Here is a 27,825-nt window from a genome sequence, read left to right as displayed (position 1 = left end):
TGACCTTTTCCAGTCCTGTGGCCACTGCTGAATTTTCCAAATATGCCGGCATATTGAGTGCAGCACTTTCACAACATTATCTTTTAGGATTTGCAATAGCTCAATTGGAATTCCATCACCTCCACTAGCTTTGTTCGTAGTGATGCTTCCTAAGGCCCATTTGACTTCATATTCCAGGATGTCTGGCTCTAGGTTGGTGATCACACCATTGTGATTATCTGGATTGAAGATCTCTTTTGTACAGTTATTCTGTGTATTCTTGCCACCTTTTTTTATACCTTCTGCTTCTGTGAGGTCCATACCATTTCTGTCCTTTATTGTGCTCATCTTTGCATGAAATGTTCCCTTGGTATCTCTAATTTTCTTGAAGAGATCTCTAGTCTTTTCCATTGTATTGTTTTCCTCTATTTCTTTGCACTGATCACTGAGGAAGGCTTTCTTATCTCTCCTTGCTGTTCTTTGGAACTCTGTATTCAAATAGGTATATCTTTCCTTTACTCCTTTGCTTTTTGCTTCTCTCTTTTCACAGCTATTTTTAAGGCTTTCTCAGACAGCCATTTTGATTTTTTGCATTTCTGTTTCTTCACTGGATAGGAGATAGTTAATGTTTACTATATTATTTTGGATAGGTACTCTCTGAGTGAGTCAAGAGTTGTCACATATTGGCTGGCACATATACTTGTAAGGGAAAGGATATTGCAAATAGATCAGCACAATCTGTTATTATGGTATTCTAATAGGACACTCATCATAATAATAGCAATCATTGCAATCAGTTAACTAATATTTCATCAGTCTGGAAGCTATAAAAAAATGACATTTTCTGACATGCTTCAATGTCAGTTTCTAGTCTTCCAGTGTACCTGTCCTGTTCAGAGCTGGCACAGTGCCCTTTGCCATGGTGCTGTTGTACTGTGGCTCAGTGTGAGGTTAGCCTTGCAGGCTTTGTAGGCAACAAAGGGAGAATAATGGCTGATAGGGTCACTCCACACTCACTGTGTCTCAAGGAAATAGATTACAACTTCCAGTTTGGTTAAACTGATTAGGAGTTAAGGTTTTGGAATCATATAGCTTGGAGTTTAAATCCTGTATTAGCTGAGGGACTTTGAGGAAATTATTTAACCTTTCTATGCCTCAGTTTTATCTTAAAACAACAATAATTGTTGCATCAATAATTGTGGCTTAGTTTAGGGAAAAGGTGAGATCAGACTAAAATAATATGTATAAAGACCTTAGCACAGTGCTCGCCAGCTAGTAAGTCTTCAGTAAATATTTGGGTTGTCCAAAAAGTTCCGTTGATTTTTAAGCAAAAATAAATGACACATTTTTCATTTTCGCCAAGAACTTTATTGAAAAATATATTCATCATTTTGTTCCTCGAGCTACTGCCATTTTTCAGGCAAATTTAATTCTACCTTTCCAAAACTTTTATCTCTTTGAGCAAAAAGCTGTTCCCAGCACCTTTTACAGTTGTCCAGGGAATTGAAATTTTTTCCATTAAGAGGATTTTGTAAAGGCAAAAATAAAGTGAAACAGGAAGGTGCAATGTCTGGTGGATACAGCAGATGAATCATAACTTTCCAGCCAAGTTGTAATGACTTTTGCCTGATCATCAAAGAAACATATGGCCTTGCATTATCCTGATGGAAGATTATGCATTTTCTATTGACTAATTCTGGATGCTTTTCATCTAGTGCTTCTTTCAGTTGCTCTAACTGGGAGAAATATTTGTTGGAGTTAATCCTTTGGTTTTCTTGAAGGAGATCATAATAGAGGACTCCCTTCCAATCCAATCATATACATAACATCACCTTCTTTGGAGGAAGATTGATCTTTGGTGTGGTTGGTGGTGGTTCATTTTGCTCTGCCCATAATCTCCTCTGTTTCACATTATTGCATCTTATCCACTTTTCATCACTCATCATAATTTGATGAGAAGAATGTGTTTTTAAAGTTAACTTACATGCAACCCAAACATCAAATTGATTGATGTAACCAAGCTAATGAAAATGATTTTCAACACTTGGCTTGGATATTTTGATAAAATTGACTGTTCTCAATTAATGTCTGGATTTGATAGATATCAACTTCAACTAGTCAACCTGGACCATGGAACATCTTTCAGTAAGAAAGAACTCTCCAGCATGAAACTTTGCAAACCATGTTTGTCAGAATATAATCTAACAAAATTGTTTTGAATGAAGTTAAAGACAATCAAGTTCTACTAGAGCTCTGTTACAGAAAAAAAACAAAACAAAACAAAACAAAAAAACCCAAAAACTGAACAAACATTTTGGCCAACCCAGTATCAGCTGCTATTGTTATAGTTATTTTAATTAACTTGATTAACATATATTTTATATTTCCCTAACACCAATTGCTAGATGTATAGCTTGGCAAAGTAATATCCAAAAGAATTTATATTTATCCTCTCTAGAGAGAAACACATGTAAAGAACAAGTAGCAACACAAAGCAGTTTACAGATGATAAAACAAGAGTCAGATTAGTAAAGAAAGAAGTAGTCTTGGTAGTCAAGGATGGGTGCAATTTGCTGTGGGAGAGAAGCAAATGCAGAACAAAGGCTTGAGGACTTACTAACTCTGGGAAACAGATCAGACAGAGTACAGAAATGAAAAGAAATTTAACATGCTCGTAAGTCAATGAAAAACCCTGGTGTATAGTAAGAGAAAACCTAGACTTTGTGTGACTTGAAGCATTTATTTTAGGGCTTTCATTAAGAAAAAGAATATAAGTTAATTACTAGGCCCTCAAGGAGACCTGTGCAAATGAGAGACCTTGAAGCTGATGTCTAACAATTATAAATCCACATCTATCTGACAAGAGAGGTATTCACCAAATGTGATGAAATAAGTAGAGTGGCCTGAGTTATGGCCAGCTCTGAAATCTTGGGAGAGGAGTTTAGAACTCTCAAGTTAGAACAATGTCTCTCAAAGTATATTTCTGATACCAGCACCTCAGCAGCTTCAGATAGGAACTTGTTGGAAAGGCAAATTCTAGGGCCCAATCCTGGACCTTCTAGTTCAGACTTTGAGGCTAACCATCTGTGTTTTAACAAGCCCTCCTGGTGATTACGATGCATGCTGAAGTTTAAGAATTCACCATATTGAAAGATAGGCACTGACTTGCCTATAATGAAGATGGAATAGGTAGCAGCATGCTCTGAAGGAGAGGGGTTCAGGCACATTACACAAATTCAGCCAAAATCACTGCAGATGGTGACTGCAGCCATGAAATTAAAAGACGCTTACTCCTTGGAAGAAAAGTTATGACCAACCTAGACAGCATATTCAAAAGCAGAGACATTACTTTGCCAACTAAGTTCCGTCTAGTCAAGGCTATGGTTTTTCCAGTAGTCATGTATCGATGTGAGAGTTGGACTGTGAAGAAGGCTGAGCGCCGAAGAATTGATGCTTTTGAACTGTGATGTTGGAGAAGACTCTTGAGAGTCCCTTGGACTGCAAGGAGATCCAACCAGTCCATTCTGAAGGAGATCAGCCCTGGGATGTCTTTGAAGGAATGATGCTAAAGCTGAAACTCCAGTACTTTGGCCACCTCATTTGAAGAGTTGACTCATTGGAAAAGACCTTGATGCTGGGAGGGATTGGGGGCAAGAGGAAAGGGGACGACAGAGGATGAGATGGCTGGATGGCATCACTGACTCAATGGACGTGAATCTGAGTGAACTCCAGGAGTTGGTGATGGACAGGGAGGCCTGGCGTACTGAGATTCATGGGGTCGCAAAGCGTCGGACACGACTGAGCTACTGAACCGAACTGAACTGAAGGTGAGAGGCAGATGGGTAAGTGATGATCTTATTACACTGATAGGCATATAAGAAGATATATAAGAAAAGGGATATTGATATGATTTGATTGCTGCATTTTGAGTGTAATGGAGATTTACTTCAGGATGAGTCCAGGTATCTGGGTTGCTTTAGACAAAGACAATGAAGTGAGGAAAGTTGGTTTCCTGGCAGGAGAAGATCTAACTGATACACAGGAGAAGGTATAGAAAATTCTATTTTAATTCTAGAGACCCACCCCACTCCAGTACTCTTGCCTGGAAAATCCCATGGATGGAGGAGCCTGGTAGGCTGCAGTCCATGGGGTCGCTAAGAGTCGAACGTGACTGAGCAACTTCACTTTCACTTTTCACTTTCATGCATTGGAGAAGGAAATGGCAAGCCACTCCAGTGTCCTTGCCTGGAGAATCCCAGGGACTGGGGAGCCTGGCGGGCTGCCGTCCATGGGGTCGCACAGAGTTGGACAGGACTGAAGCAGCTTAGAAGCAGCAGCAGCAGACTAAGACATGTTCGGTGCACATTATAAATTCTTTTAAATCCTGTCCTCCTGAAGGTGTCCCCTGGAAATTGAGTTTGGCAGTGGGACTCATTCAAGGCTGCTGCTGCTGCTGCTAAGTCGCTTCAGTCGTGTCCGACTCTGTGCGACCCCATGGGCTGCAGCCCACCAGGCTCCTCCATCCATGGGATTTTCCAGGCAAGAGTACTGGAGTGGGGTGCCATTGCCTTCTCTGCATTCAAGGCTGATATCCTCCTAAATCTGGGGTTCCAAGGAGGGGCGAAAGGAGGTCTTCAAGACTTGGGCTGTAGCAAGTGATCTCAAGATGCAAGACTAGAGGGAGGCAGGGGCTGGGCCTCTTCAGTTTGCTATGATCTCTCCACTCAAGTCAGACAGGAGTTTATGCTCTGTGTAGACTGAGGAGGAAGAGGCAAATCTAAAGATAAGCAAGCAAGAACCACTCAAAGGCACTGGAAAATGAAGCTTGAGGTTCTAAAACAGCACAGATTTGTTGTTGTTGTTGTTGTTGTTTCCTTTCATTATTCATAAGTCAAATGAAATAACAGTTACATTACCTGGACTTTATGTTTCTAGAACTTGTATTGTCATATATATATACATATAATTTTATTCTTTTAGCAATTGTACTGTATAAGTAGGTCCAGAATTATTATCCTTGCTTTTGAGTTGAGAAGAGGGAAGCCCAGAAAAGGAAAATGACCTTCATCAGCTTTAAAAAAAAATTCTGGCTTGAGCATGCTGACTCTGGGGTACCAAAATATGGTAACCAATGGGGTAAAAGGGATTGGAATTAGTTGTAAGGACTGGAATTACAGTGTTAGCATATTTCCTGGATGGCAATATAATACAAAGCAATATGTAATTATACACCCTCCCCATCCTCCCCAAAAAATAAACTAACAATTTTATAGATTGTGCACTAGCTGATTTCTTATTTCTGCAATTGTTTACATGAAAAAGAAATGTGATACAGTCCTTTTCCCAGTGGGTAGCTAATACTTAAAAGAAATTCCACTATTGGTTATAGTGGTTTTTACTTTCCAGTAAATTTGAATAGACCCTAGCAATCATAACTGCTATGGAGAATGTAAACAGAAACAAAGGATTTGTTGACTACTTTTCATTATTTTGTTCCATGTTATTATGGTTCTGTTTCATTCCCTTATTCCCAACCAACATGCTATATCTAGTGCTGATTGGGAATTATTCTGACTTTAGTAAAATGTGCCTATTTTATTAGTACTTTGCAGTATATACATAATAAATATAGTTGTACCTTTTGATGGATGCCAATAAAAATGGTGAAATAAGCTTTGATTAGAAGCCTTCTCTTTGTGTGCAATCACATGAGACCAGAAGAATTTTTCATTTACTAGTTGTTTTCAAAGCAGTGATATAATTGCAGTCTATGTCTTTAATGGTATAAAGCTGATATACTCATGACTGCCCAACCACTCTCAAATTGGCAATTATATATATATTAGGAAAGACACCTGAATACAAATGTTAGCCATAGGCTCAAGCCACACACTCAGAGGTGTATAGGTCCTGGGGTTTGGTCACACAAACTATATGGTCACATAAACTGCATTAGATAAAATGAGGAACACAGAAACAAAAGTGGCCATCACCTGCATGTACAGAGGAGGATTCTTATTCAAATTCCACTGCATGCCCTGAACATAGTATATGCTTAGCAACTTTTTGCTGAATGAGTGAATAGAAGTTATTTATTACTGTCTGTCTCTATTCTATGTTCACAGCTACTCAGGAAATTCAAGAAGAGGGCAATGAGTGTTTTCAATTATGCTGTAAATGCTAATAGCTGATAATAATTTCAAAGTCAAATGTAATGTTTATATACATAAAATTTAAAAATCATTTGTTAGCATATATTCTAATTTGATAAATTAAATATAAACAATGTTTTAAAAGCTATTCTAATTCACTATATTTTCACTATTTAACCCTGAGTACTTTTTGAACTCTTAGTTATCTTTTATGTCTGTGCTCAGACATAAATGTATTTACAGATTTTTTATCTTGATGGGTAGAACCTATTAATTATTTTTAGCTTAAGATTATATCATATATTTCCAAAGGCTTCATATTTTTACTAATATTACTATAATGGTGGCACAATACCCAATGTAATAACATTGAGTTGATGTTCTGAAATATAGCTAGCTATTCCAACTCTTGTCATAGATATTGCTGCTATAAAAAGTTTTAGAGAATAGCTCTTTCTATGGTTATAAAACTTGGGAATTTTTCCAGAAGAAAAGAGTTTAGAATAAATTTTGATAATCTCTGGAATATTTTCATATAATATATTCACATATTGGAAGTATTGTTGAAGCTTGAATAGCTATAAACATATAATGTATATTATATAATATTATAGGCTATATTTCATTTAATAAAATATTATATTTAGTATTAATAATATACACCACTTGACATCCATGCATGCATGTCCAATTCTCTACAGTTCCATGGACTGTAACCTGGCAAGTTCCTCTGTCCATGGGATTTTCTAGAGAAGAACACTGGAGTGGGTTGCCATTTCCTCCTCTGGAGATCTTCCCAACCCAGGGATCCAACCCATGTCTCCTGCACTGGCAGGCAGATTAGTTATCATTGAGTCACCTGGGAAGCATATACACTGTTGTTGTTCAGCCACCCAGTCGTGCTTGACTCTTTGCAGCCCCATGGACTGCAGAGTGCCAAGTCTCCCTTTCCCTCACCATCTCTCGAAATTTGCCCAAGTTCATGTCCATTGCATCAGTGATGCCATCCAACCATCTCACATAATAGGGGTCAAATAAGAGAAGATCTCCAGGCAAGAATACTGGAATGGGTAGCCACTCCCTTCTCCAGGGGATCTTTCCAACCCAGGGACTGAACATGGGTCTCTTGCATAGCAGTCAGATTCTTTACCATCTGGGCCACCAAGGAAGCTCTATGTCATATAATACTATATGCTATATTTTCTTTAATAATGAAATATTGAATTTAGTATTAATAATTTGTACCACATAATAAGAGTTAAATAAGTGAAAATAACATCCAAACTAATAGTCCCAAAGAGATGCTTTTAGAATGAATGACCTTAATCCAATTTATAAAGCTAAAAAAAAATAGAATGTTTTAAAATATATCCCTTCACTGATCTTTCCTCTAATAGGTTATTGAGTTCCAAATGATGGTCCAATGATCAGTGTGGAAGAGACTATATAAAACCACCAGGGATGTGGCTAAAAATACTTATTTCCAGATATTATCAACCAAATCTTTAGAGGTTGAGGCTTGGGAATTGGTATTTTTAATAAGTTCCCCAGGTAATTCTGATAATTTCGGACAGAATTCAGAATCAAGGACCTATATTACCAGAGACATGCACTCTGTTTCTATTCTGATTTTCTGACATCCTGTTACAGTCAATCCCCCATGCTTCATATAGATCCCATTCTCTTAGGTCTTAGACTTAAGGTATGATTATATTTCTCCCTATAACATTCAATTTAGTTCCATTATTTAATGATGCATGCTACAGAATTTTTTTTTAAGATTTATCATCTGATTCTTACATAAAATCATTCTGGATATAGGGTAGGACTAAGTATCTGTGAAGTAAGCAGAAGACATTGAAATGCCTTTTTCATCCTTCACGTTCACTGATGGAGTGCAATCATCATGTACTACCTAGCTAAATTAATTCCTAGTGTTTGAAAATTAGAAATGTGCATATTGTCTCTGGAAGATGTCTTAAAATGTATACATTGATACTATCATAGTTTAATATGATTCCCTGAAAAGGAGTTTTTAGGTAAGGAAACAAAATGATCCATTGGATCTTCTGGGATGCCAGCCAAAAGAAGCACACATGGAATGTTAGAGGGAAAAAATAGGATTACTTCAAGGTTTAAAGAGGGAATGTAGGGTAGAGGCAGGGAGAAGGTAGTTTTAAGACCAAGTAATAAATGGTACAGATGGAGTTGACAGAAAAGCCCATCTAGCCTTATTTTTGTCTAGGTTTAATACTAACCAAGGGCCTTCCCTGGTAGCTCAGCTGGTAAAGAATCAACCTGCAATCCAGGAGACCCCTGTTCAGTTCCTGGGTCAGGAAGTTCCCCTGGAAAAGGGATAGGTTACCCACTCCAGTATCGGCTTCCCTGGTAGCTCAGACAGTAAAGAATCCACTTGCAATGTGGGAAACTTGGATTTGATCCCTGGTTGGGAAGATCCCCTGGAGAAGGGCATGGCAACCCACCCTAGTATTCTGGCCTGGAGAATCCCCCTGGCAGGCTATAGTCCATAGGGTCGCAGAGTTGGACATGACTGAGCGACTAAGCACAACACAGCACAGCACTACTAATCAAGCTCACTTACCCAAACCGTCAAAATGGAAAACCATGGATTTAAAGTAAACTCAAATAATAAAAGAAAGTCTCCACATTTCACCAAATCAATTTCCCCTCCTGGGTCTCTTCCTACCATTTTTCCATAGAGATCTTAGTTTTGAGACTGTGACTCAGCAGGGAAAACAAATGGATGTTCCTACAAGCTGAGATATCTGTGACTCTGCTTGCTTTAGTTTTCCAAATTTCCTCCAATCTCCTATGTGAAGTTTTTGAACAGGAAACACTGCTCAATCTCTACCTCCTGTGTCTACCTCTTTCTAAAGGGACCCTTCTTTAATATCTGCTAACTGCAGAAAGGAGAAAGAAAACTCCACAAATAATTTGGAGAATAATATTTATTGTTAGATGACCAACTCAAAATGCACTTTAAAAAAAATTGGATGTTGACATTCACAGTTAGAAATAAGTGACTTGATTTATTCACCAGTGCTAATAATAACAACTAGAGAATTTATCTGTTATCTCTCTTATTATATGTCAGGAGAAGCAAGGGCTTTAATTGTTTCCCAAATCCCATAAATGTAATATTTTACCTCTCCCCTCTTTATGCTAATGAAATTCAAGCACAGGTAATTCAAGAAACATCTCCCAAATCACATATTGACCAAGTGAGAGAAACTGGATTCCAATCTGCACTCCATGGAAGCCTGCAATCTACCGCTCACTACCAAACATATTTTAAGCATACTTCTTTTAAAATGTGTTCTTTGTAATGATATGCTCATAACAAATAGCAAGATAATTATTTCTTTTTTAAGAAACTCATATTTTGTGTGATTATTTTTAAATTAATGTATCATGAAAAGATTTTTAATCTACAGTTCAGTTCAGTTCAATTCAGTCGCTCAGTCATGTCCAACCCTTTGCCACCCCATGAATCGCAGCACGCCAGGCCCCCCTGTCCATCACCAACTCCTGGAGTTCACTCAAACTCACGTCCATCGAATCGGTGATGCCATCCAGCCATCTTATCCTCTGTTGTCCCCTTTTCCTCCTGCCCCCAATCCCTCCGAGCATCAGAGTCTTTTCCAATGAGTCAACTCTTCGCATAAGTGGCCAAAGTACTGGAGCTTCAGCTTTAGCATCATTCCTTCCAAAGAACACCAAGGGCTGCCCCTGACCTCGGATGTGGGGTAGCTCCTCTAGGACGCGCTTGTGCATCGCAGCAGTGTGTCTTTTAACTATATGTTTGTGCTCAGCAAATATATTATATCAAAGGAAAAAGAGTTAATTTTTTCCTATGTGACCTACTCCCTTCTATGGAATAAATCAGGGCCCTGATAACACCACACTGCAGAATAGGGGCATTTTTCAAAGGCATTTTTCTCTTCTCAGTTTCTCAAAGAACTTATCAAAACTAATGGGACTATAGAGAAGATTTATCAGAGGCTCGGTTAAGTCTGTGAGATCTCTCCTGCACGTGGGAACAGGCACATCCATCTGCCTTCCCTCGAGACCAGTCGGATAGAGAACTCCTGACAGATATTATGCTTTTTAAAGAGACTTTCTTTTTAATAAAGGCTCTTTCTTCCTATGCTATTCTCTCATAATGAGTAGCAATCATTAAAATACTTCCCATAAAGTGTTATTTAATTTTTTAGTTATAATGGATAGACTAAAGAGTGAAATATCTTAAGAGTGTATCATGACTAATTTTGCATCTGGGACAGACTCTTTGGCATTATATGATGTAATGAAAGTCTCTGCTTCATACTGTATTGGTTCCGTCTTAACCTTAATTTAAATAACTGGATGTGATGTTCTTAAGTCTCTTCCGAGTTTAGTAACATCAGGCCTATCTAATAATATGTATATCCACTGGTGGTGGTGGGGCGGGGAAGTTGCTTATGATGAAAAAGAAACATCTTGTGTAGATATGCTCAGACAGAATAGAAGATTAAACTGTGAAAGTAAACTTTTGTTATTATAGTTCCTTAAAATAATATGATGATAACATATATTAGTAATAAACTACCATAGAATGAGAAAACATATCTGAAAATTCTGAAAATATATATCTGAATATATATATATCTGATATATATATATATATATATATATCTGAAAATTCTGAAAATAAATCCAATCTGTTCCCTACCCCCATTTCTTAAATTTAAACTGTTGTTCAAAGCTCAGTATAAGGGACCAGAATTTGAAAGTTTTTGGAATAAATGAGCTTTTAGGAATCAGACATTTTTGTTACAAAAAATTACTTGTAAAGTTGCTTTTAAATATAGCAATATTTCAAGAATATATTTGCTTTCTAAGTAAATTTCCAAATCATGTGCACTTATCATCGTCAGAATCCACCATAAATGAACCAGACAGTTTTGGGAACTACAAAACCAAGTCCAGATAAAGCCTACTAAAATACAGGAGGATTTCATAAATTATGTGCGATTATTAAAAACATCTCTGTCTAAACCAGTTGTTACACTTAACAGTAAAACAACAACTAAAAAACCAAAACCAACCAACAGAACAAAAAAAAAAAAAAAAACAGGCTTCAGGTTCATGCAGGAACTACAGAAAGGCCCAGAAATATATGCTCAAGAGAACAAGATAAATTGATAATTACAGGACTGATCAATGTATCACTTTCTAATATCATTCAAGATATTTTCTATCAGAGACAAAAAGAGCACAATAAGCCTAATAATTAAAAGTACAGTCAATGGAAACTGAATAGAAAAAAAGGAATTTCATAGAAGACTAAACTCTCTTCTAGGAAAGCTAACTTTGTTTCTGTGAAAGTTATGAGTAAATAAATTTAGCACATCTTTAGTCCCATTTGGAAACCAGAGATAATCATTGGTCTCTTCAGAAGGGAGGGGATACATGTGTACCTATGGCTGATTCATGTTGAAGTTTGACAGAAAACAGCAAAATTATGTAAAGCATAATTTAATATATCCTTTAATAAAAAATAAATTAATTTTAAAAATTGGTAGTTATTTTCTCAAAAGGAGAAAAAATAATAAATAGAAAAACTAGATATCTTAGACTCATGACTAACTGTTAAATTCCTTTCAAAAACAAAATAATGACATTTAGGGATGACTCAATACACTGAAAAATTCAGTCTTGAACATATTTGATTGTCATTCTAACTTAGTATAAAATATTATTTCATGCACATATCTAGATGATATGCATTTTGACAGAAATTTTGAGAACTTTATTGTATCTTTTTATTTGAGTTAAAATTTATTATAGACAAGTTAAAAATTCTAAAAATGATCTTTTAGTGTGAGTTTACTGATGAAGCAAATTAGATTTTAAAATAAGTACTTCTATTAATTATTGTATGTTGTCCATATTTCAGTGGTTGATACAGTGCGATTTCACATAAAACTAAACATTTTTAGTCTTTTACAAATATTTACTTCAAGGAGTTCTGAAAATAAATACGTTAGCTTGTCTACTGTTTTGGTTCTGTCTCTGGAGACAATGAGAACAATTCCTTAGCATTATTTCAAATAAATACTTATATTACAAATGATATAATACAGGAGAAACATACATTAAGTTTGTACAGGAACCTGGAGACATAATAAGTAAGCTGAAAAATCTTCCTGACAATAATTGAATTTGTACAAGCTTCCTGTGCTAATAGAAATTAAAATTAGGAGTGTAGGAAGTTAAAACTTGGAAAGCTTAAATAGCAAATGCATCCATGTTTTTGGAATGGCTCTTAATTATCTCTAAGATTCACCTCTTGAGTGGGCTATCTGGGACTCACTATTACCAAGAGGGACTCTCCTTTCCCCTCTGTCCCACTAGGAGTACAGAGCCCCGTCTATTCCTTTTACTTCTTAGATCCCATGTTGCCGTCTCCCTGTCTTTCAGTCACAGCCAAACAACTCTAGTCCTAATTAAACCAAGGGGATTGACATTCTCTCCTAGGTACTTAGAATGCTGTACCAAGAGCATTCTCAGACCATGCCAGCCAGGGAACAAGACATGACTTTTCCCATTTTGGGATTTCTCTACCCTTGTTTTTGTTCACAGTAAGAAGCAAACTAAAATGTGGGTTACCAACAGCACACCACAGCTTCTATTTGTTCTTTGTGTCTGGTGAAATAACTTTCAAGGACATAATGCTTAAAATTTTATGACACAAATTTTCAATGCTTTACACAGTTTTGAAATTATTTTGCTGTTTTGTTCTAACCAATGTAATCAATAGAAGCACAATAGTTGCACATTTGAATCTTAGTTCAAGAATCAAATCTCCCACTCTTTTTGAGTATGGTGATTACAAAAAATAGTGTATCAGCTCTATAGTTGAAAAATAAGGTTAGTTGAGAACACTTAGTTGTGTGTTGAACTTACTACCTAAGTGACTTCCAGGCAGATGTTTTGCCTAAATTTTAGTTTAATATTTTGTAAAATGTGGGTAATTATAAAAGCTACTCTTTGCCTATCATTTGTGAGTAAAGGTTATTAAGTATTTAGAAATATGACAAGGTCATATATAGTACTCAATAAGATATCAGTAAATATCTTATATTGGAGAAGGCAATGGCACCCCACTCCAGTACTCTTGCCTGAAAAATCCCATGGACAGAGGAGCGTAGTGGGGTTGCTAAGAGTCGGACTTAACTGAACAACTTCACTTTCACTTTTCACTTTCATGCACTGGAGAGGGAAACGGCAACCCACTCCAGTGTTCTTGCCTGGAGAACCCCAGAGACGGGGGAGCCTGGTGGGCTGCCGTCTCTGGGTTCGCACAGAGTCGGACACGACTGAGGTGATTTAGCAGCAAATATCTTATACAAATATTTTTTATCACTTTAGAGTATCAGAAATTTAATATTTTCAACTTTAGACATGTCTTGGATATTTGTTTCCTAGCTTAAAACTATTTATAAATACTGTGAATAAAATCAGTTCAGTTCAGTTCAGTGGTGTCCGACTCTTTGCCACCCCATGAACTGCAGCAGGTCAGGCTCCCTGTCCATCACCAACTCCCGGAGTTCACTCAAACTCATGTCCATCGAGTCGGTGATGCCATCCAGCCATCTCATCCTCTGTTGTCCCCTTCTCCTCCTGCCCCCAATCCCTCCCAGCATCAGAGTCTTTTCCAGTGAGTCAACTCTTCACATGAGGTGGCCAAAGTATTAGAGTTTCGGCTTTAGTATCAGTCCTTCCAATGAACACCCAGGACTGATCTTTAGAATGGACTGATTGGATCTCCTTGCAGTCCAAGGGACTCTCAAGAGTCTTCTCCAACACCACAGTTCAAAAGCATCAATTCTTCAGCACTCAGCTTTCTTTATAGTCCAACTCTCACATCGATACATGACTACTGGACAAACCATAGCCTTGACTAGACAGACCTTTGCTGACAAAGTAACGTCCCTGCTTTTGAATATGCTCTCTAGGTTGGTCATAACTTTTCTTCCAAGGAGTAAGCGTCCTTTAATTTCATGGCTGCAGTCACCATCTGCAGTGATTTTGGAGCCCCCGAAAATAAAGTCAAGTGCTGTTTCCACTGTTTCCCCATCTATTTCCCATGAAGTGATAGGACCAGATGCCATGATTTTAATGGCGTTTTCTGAATGTTGAGCTTTAAGCCAAGTTTTTCCCTCTCCTCTTTCACTTTCATCAAGAGGCTTTTTAGTTCCTCTTCGCTTTCTGCCATAAGGGGTGGTGCCATCTGCGTATCTGAGGTTATTGCTATTTCTCCCGGCAATCTTGATTCTAGCTTGTGCTTCTTCCCGCCCAGCCTTTATCATGATGTATTCTGCATAAGTTAAATAAGCACAGTGACAATATACAGCCTTGACCCCTATTTGGAACCAGTCTGTTTTTCCATGTCCAGTTCTAACTGTTATTTCCTGACCTGCATATAGGTTTCTCAAGAGGCAGGTCAGGTGCTCTGGTATGCCCATCTCTTTCAGAATTTTCCACATTTTATTGTGATCCACACAGTCAAAGGCTTTGGCATAGTCAATAAAGCAGAAATAGATGTTTTTCTGGAACTCTTGCTTTTCGATGATCCAGTGGATGTTGGCGATTTGATCTCTGGTTCCTCTGCCTTTTCTAAAACCAGCTTGAACATCTGGAAGTTCACAGTTAATGTACTGCTGAAGCCTGGCTTGGAGAATTTTGAGCATCACTTTACTAGCGTGTGAGATCAAGTGGTCATGAATTAAGTCTCAAATTCAGTTTTTAGCATGGATAAAAATTAAGAATGCTATTCATTTCCTTCTGTACAAAGAGAATTTGATTCTGTTTCTTGTGAAATTTATTCTCTCAGAAATATGATTGAAGAATGGAAATGGTAGCAAGTTACTTATTCCTTTAGAAGTAAGTTTATTTCATTTAAAAGTTCAAAGAATGTAAAAGAAACTTGTGGGGATATATGTAATTTAGAAGCATGAATGAGTTTGGTCATCTCTGCTCACATATTTCTTTTTCCATGTTTTTCCTTGGCTACTTTCATCAATTTTCAGCATTTCTGCTATTTGCTGCTGACTCTGAAACCTGTATATCAACCTTGCTTTACATCTCAGACAAAACTGATTGAATTTAGATATTAAATGACATATGAACTAGGCCTTGATGGATAAGTAGGAATTCGACAGACTGAATGCCAAGAAATAAACACTATAGGCTAAACCCGGGCAGAGGTGTGGGTTTGTCCAAAATCCAGTTTGTTTGGATAGCACGGTATTCTAAAGCATAGTGGACTGGGGAAATGATTACAGTTAAAGGAAGAAAAGAGAGCTAGTGTAGATGGCAGAGAACTCTGAGCTTTTATAAGATGTTCATGACTCTTCTTGGTTTATATAACAGTCAGTGATGATTGATTGATGTCTCTGGTTTTTATGTTGTCGTTGTTTTGAATTGAACTTTAATACAACACTTTTGTTTTGGTTTTCAATGAGCGAATGGGTACCTTTCTTATGGATATCCAATTTTCAAGTTTCAATATCATAATCCAAGACTGTCTGTTATCTATTGCAGTGAAAATTTAAGAGCCTAGTCAGCTCTAGTCTCTTCCACATCTCATCTAATTCAACCATTACTTCAAAGCACAGCTCTGTTTATATTGCTAGTTTTCCTTCTCCTTTTCTCTCCACTTTGACCCCAATTAAAAAGCTAGGTAATTTTCAATTTTTGTACTGGATCTTTGTAAGATCTTTTACTTAACTTGTCATATAACTTACTTATTTTTATTATGACCATGGTGAATCATTTGCTTTCACTAGAATGTAAGCTCTCTCATCGGCAGAGATCTGTGATCATTCACCTATGTATCCCTACTGCCTGGAACATAGTGACATTAAGTACAATGTCCGGCTTATAAGACACTTTCTTGATGAATTTGCTCTGTGGACCCAAGCTGTGGTTTATATTGCACTTTTCTTGTCCCTCTCAGAAAGCACTTAGTGCTCTACTTAGCCATATCTTCTTCTTAAATAAAAAGCTCTGTGAGGCCAGACAGTATTGTATACATATTTGTATCCTCCACAGATTTTAACCCATTAGCCCAGTAAATAGGAAACAATTATTTACTGAAAATGAATAAGTGAGGATTATATACTGTGAAGTAATAACCTGTGATCTTTATTTTTTTCCCCTATTGTGACACAATAATAATTGTCTAAGAGGTCTCAGTAATCACCATTCAGTGCATTCAGTCTCTTTTAATTTGCATTCAGTACATCAGAGCATTTTTAGATAGCAACAGTCTGGATGATGTGTTTTCTCTGACCTGGTTAAACATGTTTGATATAAACTGTTTTCAATTATTTTTTAGAATGAGACTGAGCTCTGCCTGGAAGAATAGTTCAAGAAGCTGCATTAACACACAATATAACGGATGTTCTTTTCTCCTTTAGAGTCACAGAAAACCATCTTCACTTTGCAAAATTAAAGGATAGAACTGACACAAGCATTGATAAATTCTCCTAACTTCTTAATCCAGCCCCATTGAAGAATTCTCCTAACTTCTCAACCCCAGAACTTAGGGTTTGAAAATTGATTATAGCTGGTCTTTTCTTAGTTGTTTTTTTTTTTCCCCAACTTTTCTGGTGGACACATTGACGCTCTAGCACTCAAGCAGAGCCTCTGCCTGCAGGTGCATTTACCATTTGGGGGAATGAGCTGCCCTTGTTTTGTTAGCCTCAGCATTTTCAAAAACCTCACTTCGCCTGTGGTGCTTGTGCATACATCACTGTCCACCTCTTTTGCCTTTTGTATTTACCGTTGTCTTATGCTTCAGCGTTTCTGATGCCCTTGAGAAGCTGTAACGATGCTCTACATTTGAAAAGGTGCCAGCTCATTTAATCAGGTGAGGTTTGAGAGGCATGGATGAATTTATTCTATCTAACATTTAATAAAAAATAAATTAAAAATGTGACTTATGCCATGACATGGTTAGCATTACCCTTCTAGGTTTAAATTTGAAAGTTGTCAGCACCCTCCCTGGTCTGAAAACTGACATGTTATCAATCTAGTGTGTGGGTGACAAGGCCGCTGATGCCTTCCCAAGGCACTTGTTTAATAATTAATTTTTCATTGCAGGCATGTTCAATAAATGGATTACAAAACTTAAGCCCGTTTAAAAGGTTTTAGAAATTCATTATTAGTTTTAAAAGATGAATGTACGAATTAACTCTCACATGATAAATGGAGTATACTAAATATAGCCAGGCTCTATGTGGTTCTAGCCTATATTTATATATACTGTAAAGTATAAAGTCAGTACAGTTTTGCAGACAATGTTATTGAATCACCGAGAAAGTGATTCTTTTCAAAGGAGATTCAAAAAGGGAGATCAGATGACAAAATTGTGCTTTGAAGGTTTTCATCTTTTCTCTTGCTCTCAGAAGTCCTCTACTACTAAGCCACTGGACAGGATCAGTGCTATTTTTGGATTTAAGATCTCAGATCAAGTCATTCCACAGAAATAATACTATGATTTTAAATGAAAGGAATCGTATCAGTTATCACACCCTAATTTCCCTGATTAAACTTAGTGCTGGTTATTAAGCTGTTATCTTCCAGCTACAGACCAGCTTTGTGAGTCCAGGGTAGGGGCTCTGCCAACTGCCTTTCGGCTTGGTCAGCAGGGTGTGCTAGAGACAGGCTGGTTGGCTGTGGAGGAAACTGCTTTTGGGGGCTCTTCTTTCACTGTCCCCCAGCAATGGCAGTTCACCCTGGCAGCAACCCCAGCCCTTTTCTGGTTGCAGACCTTTTGTTCTTTTTGTTTCAGGATCCTAGAATCAGTCTCTTTGCATGCCTTTGGAGCAGCCAAGCAGTGTCCTTTATTCTGAAGTCTGAAGCCCAGTTCTGTGGGCGATCTGCCAGGCTTCTATTTCTAACCCCAAGCTCTTCTTTTATGTCTCAAGCTACATAGGTGTTTGCTCCTCCTCACGGTCACTCACAGCTATGTAATCTTTATGTCTTTTTTCTTTTCTTTTTTTTCTTCTCATTTTTAAAATTTGACTCTTTAGCTCTCCAAAATCTGATTAACTTTTTTTTTTTTTTTTATAATATCAAAACAACTGATGTGCTTTTTTTCCTTCCCAGCTGGTTCTTGGCTGGTACCAGTGTCATAGACCATTGAAACAAACAAACAACCAATCTGTCCCTAACTTTTAAGGGGACTTTATATAACTAAATGATTAGAGAATCCTTATCTTTTAAATTTCAGATTATGGAAATGTTTTACATGTAATCATAATATATATCAATATAATTAAAAAATATAAAATCAGAATTCATAGTTCTAAGCAGGTTACCTCACAACTCATTTACTGGCCGATCCTTCCTCCTTCCCTCTCTGCTTTCTAATGTCTGTCTCTGTTTCAACCCAAAGTGTGAGGAAGGACAGAAGTATGACAGTAGCTCCAATCCTGAGAATCACTTTCCACACCAGCTATTGTACAAGTGAAGAGGTCTGCTATTCAGTCCCCAGCATCCTACCCCTGAGAGTTAAGTTAGAAATTTTTGGTAAAGAGCAGAGGAGCTACCCTCTTTCAAATAATGTCTCCCATCATTGTACAAACAATTTTACTTTCTGAAATAGCTACTCTTACTTGATAGCCATGCCTCAAATTATTTTGAAAAAAGGCTGTAGAAAAAAGGAATTCATCTAACTCAAATCTTTCTTCAAATGAAATTTAGCTGAGAACACTACCTGCAAATGTTTATTTATAGAAAGTTAAAAATATCGCCATGGTCTTATTTTTCTATATTCAGCATACAAAGTAAGTATCTGGTAAAAAAGGAAAATAAATAAATCTATTTCCTTGGTTAGTCATTTTCCCATTATTATACATGCATTCATTCATTCATTTTTTTCAATAGGTGCTTCATAGATGGCTACTATGTATTATGCAACATGGTTAACACTGATTGAATGTTTTTAATGGGAACTTTTGGCATCCCTCTCTACTTGATAATATCTAGTGTAAACAATACAGAGAAAGGTATTTCATGAAGACTTAAAATTATCTGATGTCCCTATTCGAGTTCATTTCAGGGGAAATCTAAACTTTAGCATCTAAACTTTAATGTAAAATGTTTTCTTTATAGTCAACATAGGTAGACACTTCCTTCAATGGCAGATATGTTTTCTGTTTTGTTGCTGTTTTACATTTTAGCTGAAGTCCATTCTGGACTTGAGTCAAAACTACTGAATGATCAGAGACTTTTACTCTATTTCTGATTTACTTCCTCATAAAGTCAACTGATAGGCAAGAATGATGGTATACCTTGGCCCTAAGATTTTCTTGATTTTCAAATTCATTGGCCTATTTTCCCTATTGTTCTGTCTTTTGGAGTATGAATTTTTGTCAATTCAGCCTGTTGTTTTGACTCATTCAAAATCATCCTAGTCTTTATGTCTGCAATAAGCTATTAATTAGCCAAAGTTTTTGTACCACCTGCTATATCCAACTGAGAATGTCAGGGGGCTGTGAAATGGAAACATATACTGGCTGTGAAATTAAAAGAGCTCCTCTTCTAACAGGAGTGTGATGATATATTAAATAATAAATGAACTAATGTCACAAAAGAGGTACAAGAATCAAAGTAAAGGAAAGTACTTAGATGTAATTAGGCTGCTGCTGCTGCTGCTGCTGCAAAGTCGCTTTAGTCGTGTCCGACTCTGTGCGACCCCATAAACGGCAGCCCACCAGCCTCCACTGTCCCTGGGATTCTCCAGGCAAGAACGCTGGAGTGGGTTGCCATTTCCTTCTCCAATGCATGAAAATGAAAAGTGAAAGTGAAGTCTCTCAGTCCTGTCCGACTCTTAGCGACCCCATGGACTGCAGACTCCTCCATCAGCAGGATTTTCCAGGCAAGAGTACTGGCGCGGGTTGCCATTGCCTAGTCTCTGGTAGTTAGGCTGGTGCGGTGCTAAGGAAACAAGCAACACTTCTGCTTGCCTCATATCTTTGTCAAGCTGCCTCACTCCACTGGTGGGGTGGTTTCAGCAGTGTTAAGTTAGTTTTCTGACTGCTGTTGAGGCAGCTACTAGTGTCTTTCCAATATTGTGCCCAAAATCCTCATATACTATGTAAAACACAGTAATGTTCAGAAAATAATTGATGATTGAATGTCATTATACAGTCAAAGCACATATTTTCCTATGGGGATATTAACCTCCTATCATCTCCTGAATCTCAGGTTATAATCTACACATTGATTAATCAAAATCACAAAATATATATGTAGAGTTCACTGGTCACCGTTTTAATATATATTTCTAGAAATCTAGAGTTTGTGGCTCTTTTAAGGGTTTAGAAAAAAACAAAATTTATTCTGGCAAATGGAGATTTTAAACTTCCTTCTAATTGGAAGTTATATTAAATAAAAAAGGCATATTTTATCATATATAGGCTAAATAAACAGCAAGGCCCTACTGTATAGCATAGGGAGCTATATTCAATATCCTTTGATAAACCAAAATGAAAAAAATGAAAAGTTTATATGTATTCACATATATGTATGTGTATATATGTATGTATGTATACATATATGTGTATACATATAAATACATATATGTGTATATGTATAACTGAGTCTTTGTTGTACAGCAGAAATTAACACAGCATTGTGAATCAACTATACTTCAATAAAATTAAAGAAATATATATATACTTTATTATAATCATCTCTCTACTTCTGAAATGTTAAGATTTGAAACTTCTCATAATTAATGATTGTGCCCCAATTAATTTTGACATTGCCTCTTTGTCTTGTTTCAATTTATATTTATGCTAGTGAACCTTATACAGTCCTTCATGAAAACATTATTATTTTCCCTTAGGAAAAATATTTTATTTTCTTTGTCAAAATATGCTTTACTTTACTTCTGAAATAAAGACTTTATTTTGGTTTTAGTTTTGAGTTTTTGTTCGTTTGTTTTCAAGTCAACCTCATTGTTAATCTTCATTTGAAATTGTTTCCCAGACTTGAGTTCAGGAGAAAATGTTGATGAATTGAAAAGCAGTTAGTCAAGTGAAATTACAATGAGTAAATTAAATTTGAGGCAAACTGAAACAAAAATGGATGCTAAGTTTATTAATGGAGAAGGCATGGCACCTCACTCCAGTACTCTTGCATGGAAAATCCCACTGATGGAGGAGCTGGGTAGGCTGCAGTCCATGGGGTCGTTAAGAGTTGGTTAGGACTGAGTGACTTCATTTTCACTTTTCATTTTCATGCATTGGAGAAGGAAATGGCAATCCACCCCAGTGTTCTTGCCTGGAGAATCCCAGGGATGGGGCAGCCTGGTGGGCTGCCATCTATGTGTTTGCACAGAGTTGGACACGAGTGAAGCGACTTAGCAGCAGCAGCAGCAGCAAATCAAAAGTATGCATTTTTAAAAATGTGTTTAGCTAGTGAAGTAGTTCTATTCTAAAGCCTTTCATGATTGTTATATATGTATTTCTTCCTAGAGAGTAGCCTTTTGGTAAGGATACACTTTCATTTTGAAATACATAATCAGATATTTCACATTTTGCCTTGTTCTTGTCCACTGCAATGGGAAAAAATGTGCCTCATCCTTCTCTTGATACTTTAAGATATGAATGGATTGGTCTTGCAAGATTAAGTTTACACCTGCTGATGTGTTGTAGCTCCAACTCGATGTTGTCACATATGCAGACAAGTTATGGACCATAGACAGATTCAAAGCACTGACTCACAGAAAAAGGAATAAGAAGTATATTAAGAATTCTTGCCCAGGTGATATTTATAACTGTCAGACTGGAGCTAGGGATGTCCTAAAAAAGAACATTAATATTGAAAATATTTTCAGATGGGTCTTCAGGAAAAAAAAATTTAACATTAATCAATAAGAAAAAGCAAATTTTATGGAGAGATAAATGCCAGAACCTATTTTTTTAATATTTTCTATAGTGAATTTATTATTGACTATGAAAAGTACTTCTTTGTTATGAAAAACAAAAAAAATAATTAGGATGAGTAAGAGTTGGAAGATGAAAATTATATTAATCTAACAGATATGAAAATATCAAATATAAATAGGCACAGATCTTAGTTTTTTGCTAGATATCAAGTGTGGAGACACACACTCTTCAGAAATGTTAATTTTCTTTGAATATAAATGAGAATTTCTATCAGTTTTATTTGCTACTGAATCTGTGTTTGGTACTAATTTGGTTCTTATATTTCCTTAACTGTGTCAAAGGAGAGGAAGATAGTGGGCTGTCAAATGCCATCATGCAAGTTTTCACCAGTCCAGGCATATTTTATGAATGGAGTTTACTGCTTAGGTGAGATGAAGTCGCTCAGTCGTGTTCGACTCTTTGCGACCCCGTGGACTGTAGACTACTGGGTTCCTCCGTCCATGGGATTCTCCAGGCAAGAATACTGGAGTGGGTTGCTGTTTCCTTCTCCAGGGGATCTTCCCGACCCAGGGATCGAACCCAGGTCTCCTGCATTGGAGGCAGATGCTTTAACCTCTGAGCCACCTGGGAAGCCCGTTTACTGCTTTATATGTGCTTAAAAACTTCTGGAATATGAGGATATACATGACTATTATTTTAAACCTCATTCAACTTAACATTTGAATTAACAGCCCCATTCATTGGACTATTATCAAAGTCTTTTAAGCAAACAGTAACAGAAAAGGGCAGGAGGAGAAGGGGACAACAGAAGATGAGATAGTTGGATGGCATCAGCGATTCGATGGACATGAGTTTGAGTAAGCTCCAGTAGTTGGTGATGGACAGGGAAGCCTGGCATGCTGCAGTCCATGGAGTTGCAGTGAGTCAGACACAACTGAGTGACTGAACTGAACCGAACAGAAAGCAAAGAAAAACAAACAAAAAAACCACCTTTTCTTCCATTAAAATAACTTTTTAAGCTAAAACAGCTGCTGATAGTGATACATTTATTATCTTGTGTCTCAAAAACTTATTTTTCACCAGTTTTTGAAATACGCTACTGTAGAGCACTTCATTTGTTTCTACTAAGGAAATGGCCTAGGCATCTAGCAGGATAGTCATTTTGAACTGTTGTATGATTCAGGTGAAAATGCTCCCATTCTGAAGTATTCTTCCTCGTTTAATTTTTTATGGCCCCGTTGTGCTAATGGCTTACCCTGTTCTTTAATATTCTGTGAAAGTCTGAGGAAGTGGCTGCTATATCAAGTGAATAGTCAATTAGACACAGTGTCACAAGAAGTAGGAATGTAAATTTTAACAATAATTTAGATATCTAAAATAATTCACAAGTACACAGGATTGTTAGTCCATTATTCATGAGTAAAGTGATTTAGAGCTGAAGCTGAGATGAAAGTCTTTCTGGTAAAGAGGTTGAGTGAATAAAGACAGGAGCATGGAGTAATTTCACAAAGTGCCATTTCTACAGTCAGGAAGTGGTATTCATTGCTTGATAAAATTAGTTGAGAAATAAATTTTGGTCTGTTTCTTAAATAGTTGTATTTGTAAGATCATAGGAACCAAGTCATTGAAAAGATGAAATTAAATTTTAGCCTATTTAATGGCTATAGTCTCTATATTAAGGACCTTGTCTTCTCCTGTTGTCATGTGACTCTTAGTTCATAAGGATATTTGGGAAAGTGGTGGATCAGGTATGGAAAACATTTCAACTTTAACAAGTAATATCCATAAATTAATCAGAATATGAATTTTAAAATAGTTCACATTCTAGTGGCTTATGTTATTTCAATTAGGATCGCAGTTAGTCCATTGAAACATATAGACTATTTGCAACATATAGGACATTTACACTGATGCTTATTCACCGTGACTGGGAAACAAGGGCAGATCTTTCACTTTTGCCCCTCAAAAATTCCTTCTGTAAAACTAACCTTTCTCCTTAGCAGCTTCACTGTTGCTTGGTATACAGTGTGTATGTTGTACTCCAACGAAGTCTGCTGCATATGAGCATCTCTTTTATGTCAGCAGATTTGCACACCATTTATTTGCCCTGAAATACTCCCCATAGTCTTCTCTGCAATTGCAATCAGTAACAAAGCTCTGGATGAGTAGTTACAAGACCTCTTAGGTTTAGATCTCCCTTGCACTCCCACTAATACTGAAGCTGTGCATGAGCCTTCTAATGATTCTGGGCATTCATTTCCTCATCTGTAAAAAGAAGGACTAGATAATTGCCCCTATTGCATCTAGCGCTGAAATTATCATTTCCACTAATTCTTCCCTCACTCTTTCATTTGTATTCTTGTGGAGTTCCTTCATTTACATTTCACATGGGAAATATTGTGTGTGTTCTCTTTGCTAAACCATTTTTATGCACTCAGAGCACTGTAGAGAACAATACTCTCCCATAATGAAGATTCAATAAATATCCCCAAAGTCTGTGTCATCTTTTCTGTCATGGAATGTAACACCTTGTCTTACCTCGTTTTTAGGACACAGAATTCACAAGCTTACCATTTGGTGCCTAGCAGGGGAGAAACGGTGTGAGGGCTCTTTAAAAAAAATTTCCATTTTGAGAGTGAAATGGGAGTGAGGCCACTGGCAAAACTACTTTACACAAGATTTTGTTGTATATATGTGTGTATATATGTATATGTATATATATATATATATATATATATATATACCAGACCACCTTTAAAATACAGAATTTTATTTTCATCTTGCATCACAACCAAATTTTTATGACTTAGATTAACTTCTGTGAATTTCCCAATCAGCTCTCATTTCTTGGGAAGCATTAGGCCTCTACTCAGGTTTTACCAATGACAATTCCATTAAGAATATTTTTGAATAGATATTTTTGGTATCAGGGAGCACATTCTGACATTTTCAAGCAAAATCTCTATTTAAAGTTTAAGTTTTAGAGCCAGTTTTCTTGCTTTAAACCATGAGTATATTGCCCAACTCAGTCGTCTGGTAATTATTATTTAAAAGAAAATTATACTTTAGAAAAGTGGAGCATATTTCTTAGTCATGAGACTATAGCATCACAGTTTTGTGATTATGCAGTTCTTTGCAATATAAATCCTGCCTACCAGTGATTTAGTTGATTAAAAAAATAATGAGCTGAGTATCATCTGACTCTTTTTTCATTTTGTAAATTTATTGGTATAATTCACATTATGTAGGTTTTTGAAAGTGTTGATTCACTAGAAAAGTGCAAAACAAGGTCAAATTGGAATGTAGATGAGGTCATAAACTTTTTAAATAGTCAATAAAGCAATATCAACAGCATGTGCTATTAAATAGCAATGTAATGATGCCACTGCTCACACCAGGGTCCTCTGTTTATAAATAGGTGTGGGAGCTGGACTCTGTAGACTTTTCACATGTATGCTGCAGAAAAATACCAACACAGCCTTGGAGTATTTAAAAGAACTTTAGTTCAAATATTTCCGAAAACTCAGAAATACCATAATCTCCCCTTATCCATGGGGATACCTTCCAAGATTCTCAGGGGATGCTGGAAACTACAGCTAGTAGAGAACACTATATACACTTTGTTTTTTCTTATACATATAAACTTATGATAAATATTAATTTATATATTAGGTATAGTAAGAACTAAGTGATAACTAATAATCAGAACTATTATAATAGTATATTGTAATAAAAGCTATATGAATGTGGTCTCTTTCTCTCTCTCTCGAAGTATCTTATTTACAATAATTTATTGACTTTTCTATTTTTATTAAGCCCAATCACACACTGTGACCATGATTTTTTAGCTTGAGGTAAGATGAGGAAATTAGCACAAATTTATTTTTCCTTCTTAACAATGTAGCAAATAGAAGATTTGCCCTAGATCTTAGCAAACTCAGCATGCAATTTTTATTTCTTAAGTCGAGAACTTTCATCTTTTCACTTAAAAGAAGCATTCTACAGCTTCTCTTTAGCATATTCCAATTGCTGTCATTACTGTTCTTGCACTTTGGGACCATTACTAAATATATATAAAATAGAAATAGTGACTTGAACACAAGCACTGTGATACTGCCACAGTCTATCTGATAATCAGTACCATTACTAAGAGATTAATGGGCAGGATACAGTGGACAAAGGGATGATTTACTTCTGGGCATGATGGAGCTGGTCAGTGTGAGATTTCATCTCACTACTCAGAACAGCATACAATTTGAAATTTATGAATTGTTTATATCTGGGATTTTCCATTTAATATTTTCAGAGTGAGGTTGACCAAAGGTAACTGAAATCCCTGAAACTGGAGATGGGGGATTACTGTATACTTATTTCAAACACACATGGAAAGAATAAAATGGAAATTGCATTGTATATGTCATAAGTCCTTTCGAAGTTATTTTTTTTTAATTGCAAAGCAAAGTACATTCATTGCAATAAATCTCATAAAACTGAAGTATCAAAACTAAAGATCAAAATCTCTTTACTCTTCAATGCCATTTGTGGAGATAGACTATTGGTAGTTTAATGTAAATTATTCCTTCAACTTTTATACCCATAATAGATATATTTATATTGTTATAGATATACATACACCACTTATTATATAAACATTCATATACGATAATAAGGTCATGTCTTGGTCTTCAAATTTACTTTTTTTGTTATCCAATTATATGATTGTTTTCATGTTTATTTTGAACACTAAAATCATGCAGTTTTAACACCCCTAAAATTTATTGGAAATCATTATGAAGTTTCACTATAGAAATTTTAATAATGTATTAATTTAAATTCCTAGCATAACATAAATAGCTACAAGTCAATACTCTCCCATCAGTTGTGTAAAGGGGCTACCCAGCATTTGGACTTCATTTATTTCCAATAACACGTCTTAAAGTTAGTTATAAGGTCATCCTGAACTTTTTTCCCTGAATGAAAAATAATTTATTCATTTGCAATTGTTTGGTCATGATCCTTTATTCATATGGTGCCAAAGAAAATGCAAGCAACTCTTATGTTCCTGTTTTGGTTGAAGTGATGAAGAGACCTTATTGATGTGAATATATGATCTTTTTGATCATATTCATGGCTAAACAAATGGATGTAGTGGTTATTGACCAGATGAGGATTTATGGGTAGGATTGACTATGCTTGTCTACACATATTTTTCCTTCCTGGATTGTATAAGAGTGTGCAGCCATGCACTGAAATGGAAGAGCATAATAAACCTACCTCCAACATATGAATACACCCACCAACACAACTAAATATCTATTTTACTAACTTACGTGCTTTTACAGTAGAAATGTGATAAGCCATTATCAGTCAGTCACTCCTCAGTTCTTTTTTTTAAATATAAATTTATTTATTTTAATTGGAGGCTAATTACTTTACAATATTGTATTGGTTTTGCCATACATCAACATGAATCTGCCATGGGTGTACACATGTTACCCATCCTGAACGCCCCCCCCCCCCGCCCCACCTCCCTCCCTGTACCATCCCTCTGGGTCATCTCAGTGCACCAGCCCCAAGCATCCTGTATCATGCATCAAACCTGGACTGGCGATTCATTTCATATATGTTATTGTACATGTTTCAGTGCCATTCTCCCAAATCATCCCACTCTCTCCCTCTCCCACAGAGTCCAAAAGACTGTTCTATACATCTATGTCTCTTTT

At 36.5% G+C, this 27,825-nt stretch overlaps 1 protein-coding gene and 1 non-coding gene across 6 annotated transcripts in view; one reads left to right on the top strand and one right to left on the bottom strand.

The window, feature by feature from the left end:
• Positions 1–27,825, top strand: part of PCDH9 (protocadherin 9) — a 1,180,404-nt gene that overhangs the window by 280,798 nt on the left and 871,781 nt on the right. The gene's annotated exons all lie outside the window — the stretch shown is intronic.
• Positions 22,661–22,732, bottom strand: TRNAW-CCA (transfer RNA tryptophan (anticodon CCA)). Its single transcript has one exon. It is a non-coding gene; the product is annotated as a tRNA-Trp (tRNA).

Source organism: Ovis aries, chromosome 10, assembly GCF_016772045.2.
Source record: "Ovis aries strain OAR_USU_Benz2616 breed Rambouillet chromosome 10, ARS-UI_Ramb_v3.0, whole genome shotgun sequence".
NCBI lineage: Eukaryota > Metazoa > Chordata > Mammalia > Artiodactyla > Bovidae > Ovis > Ovis aries.
Note: the sequence above shows the minus strand (reverse complement) of the source record. Positions and strands in the feature narration are given on the sequence as shown.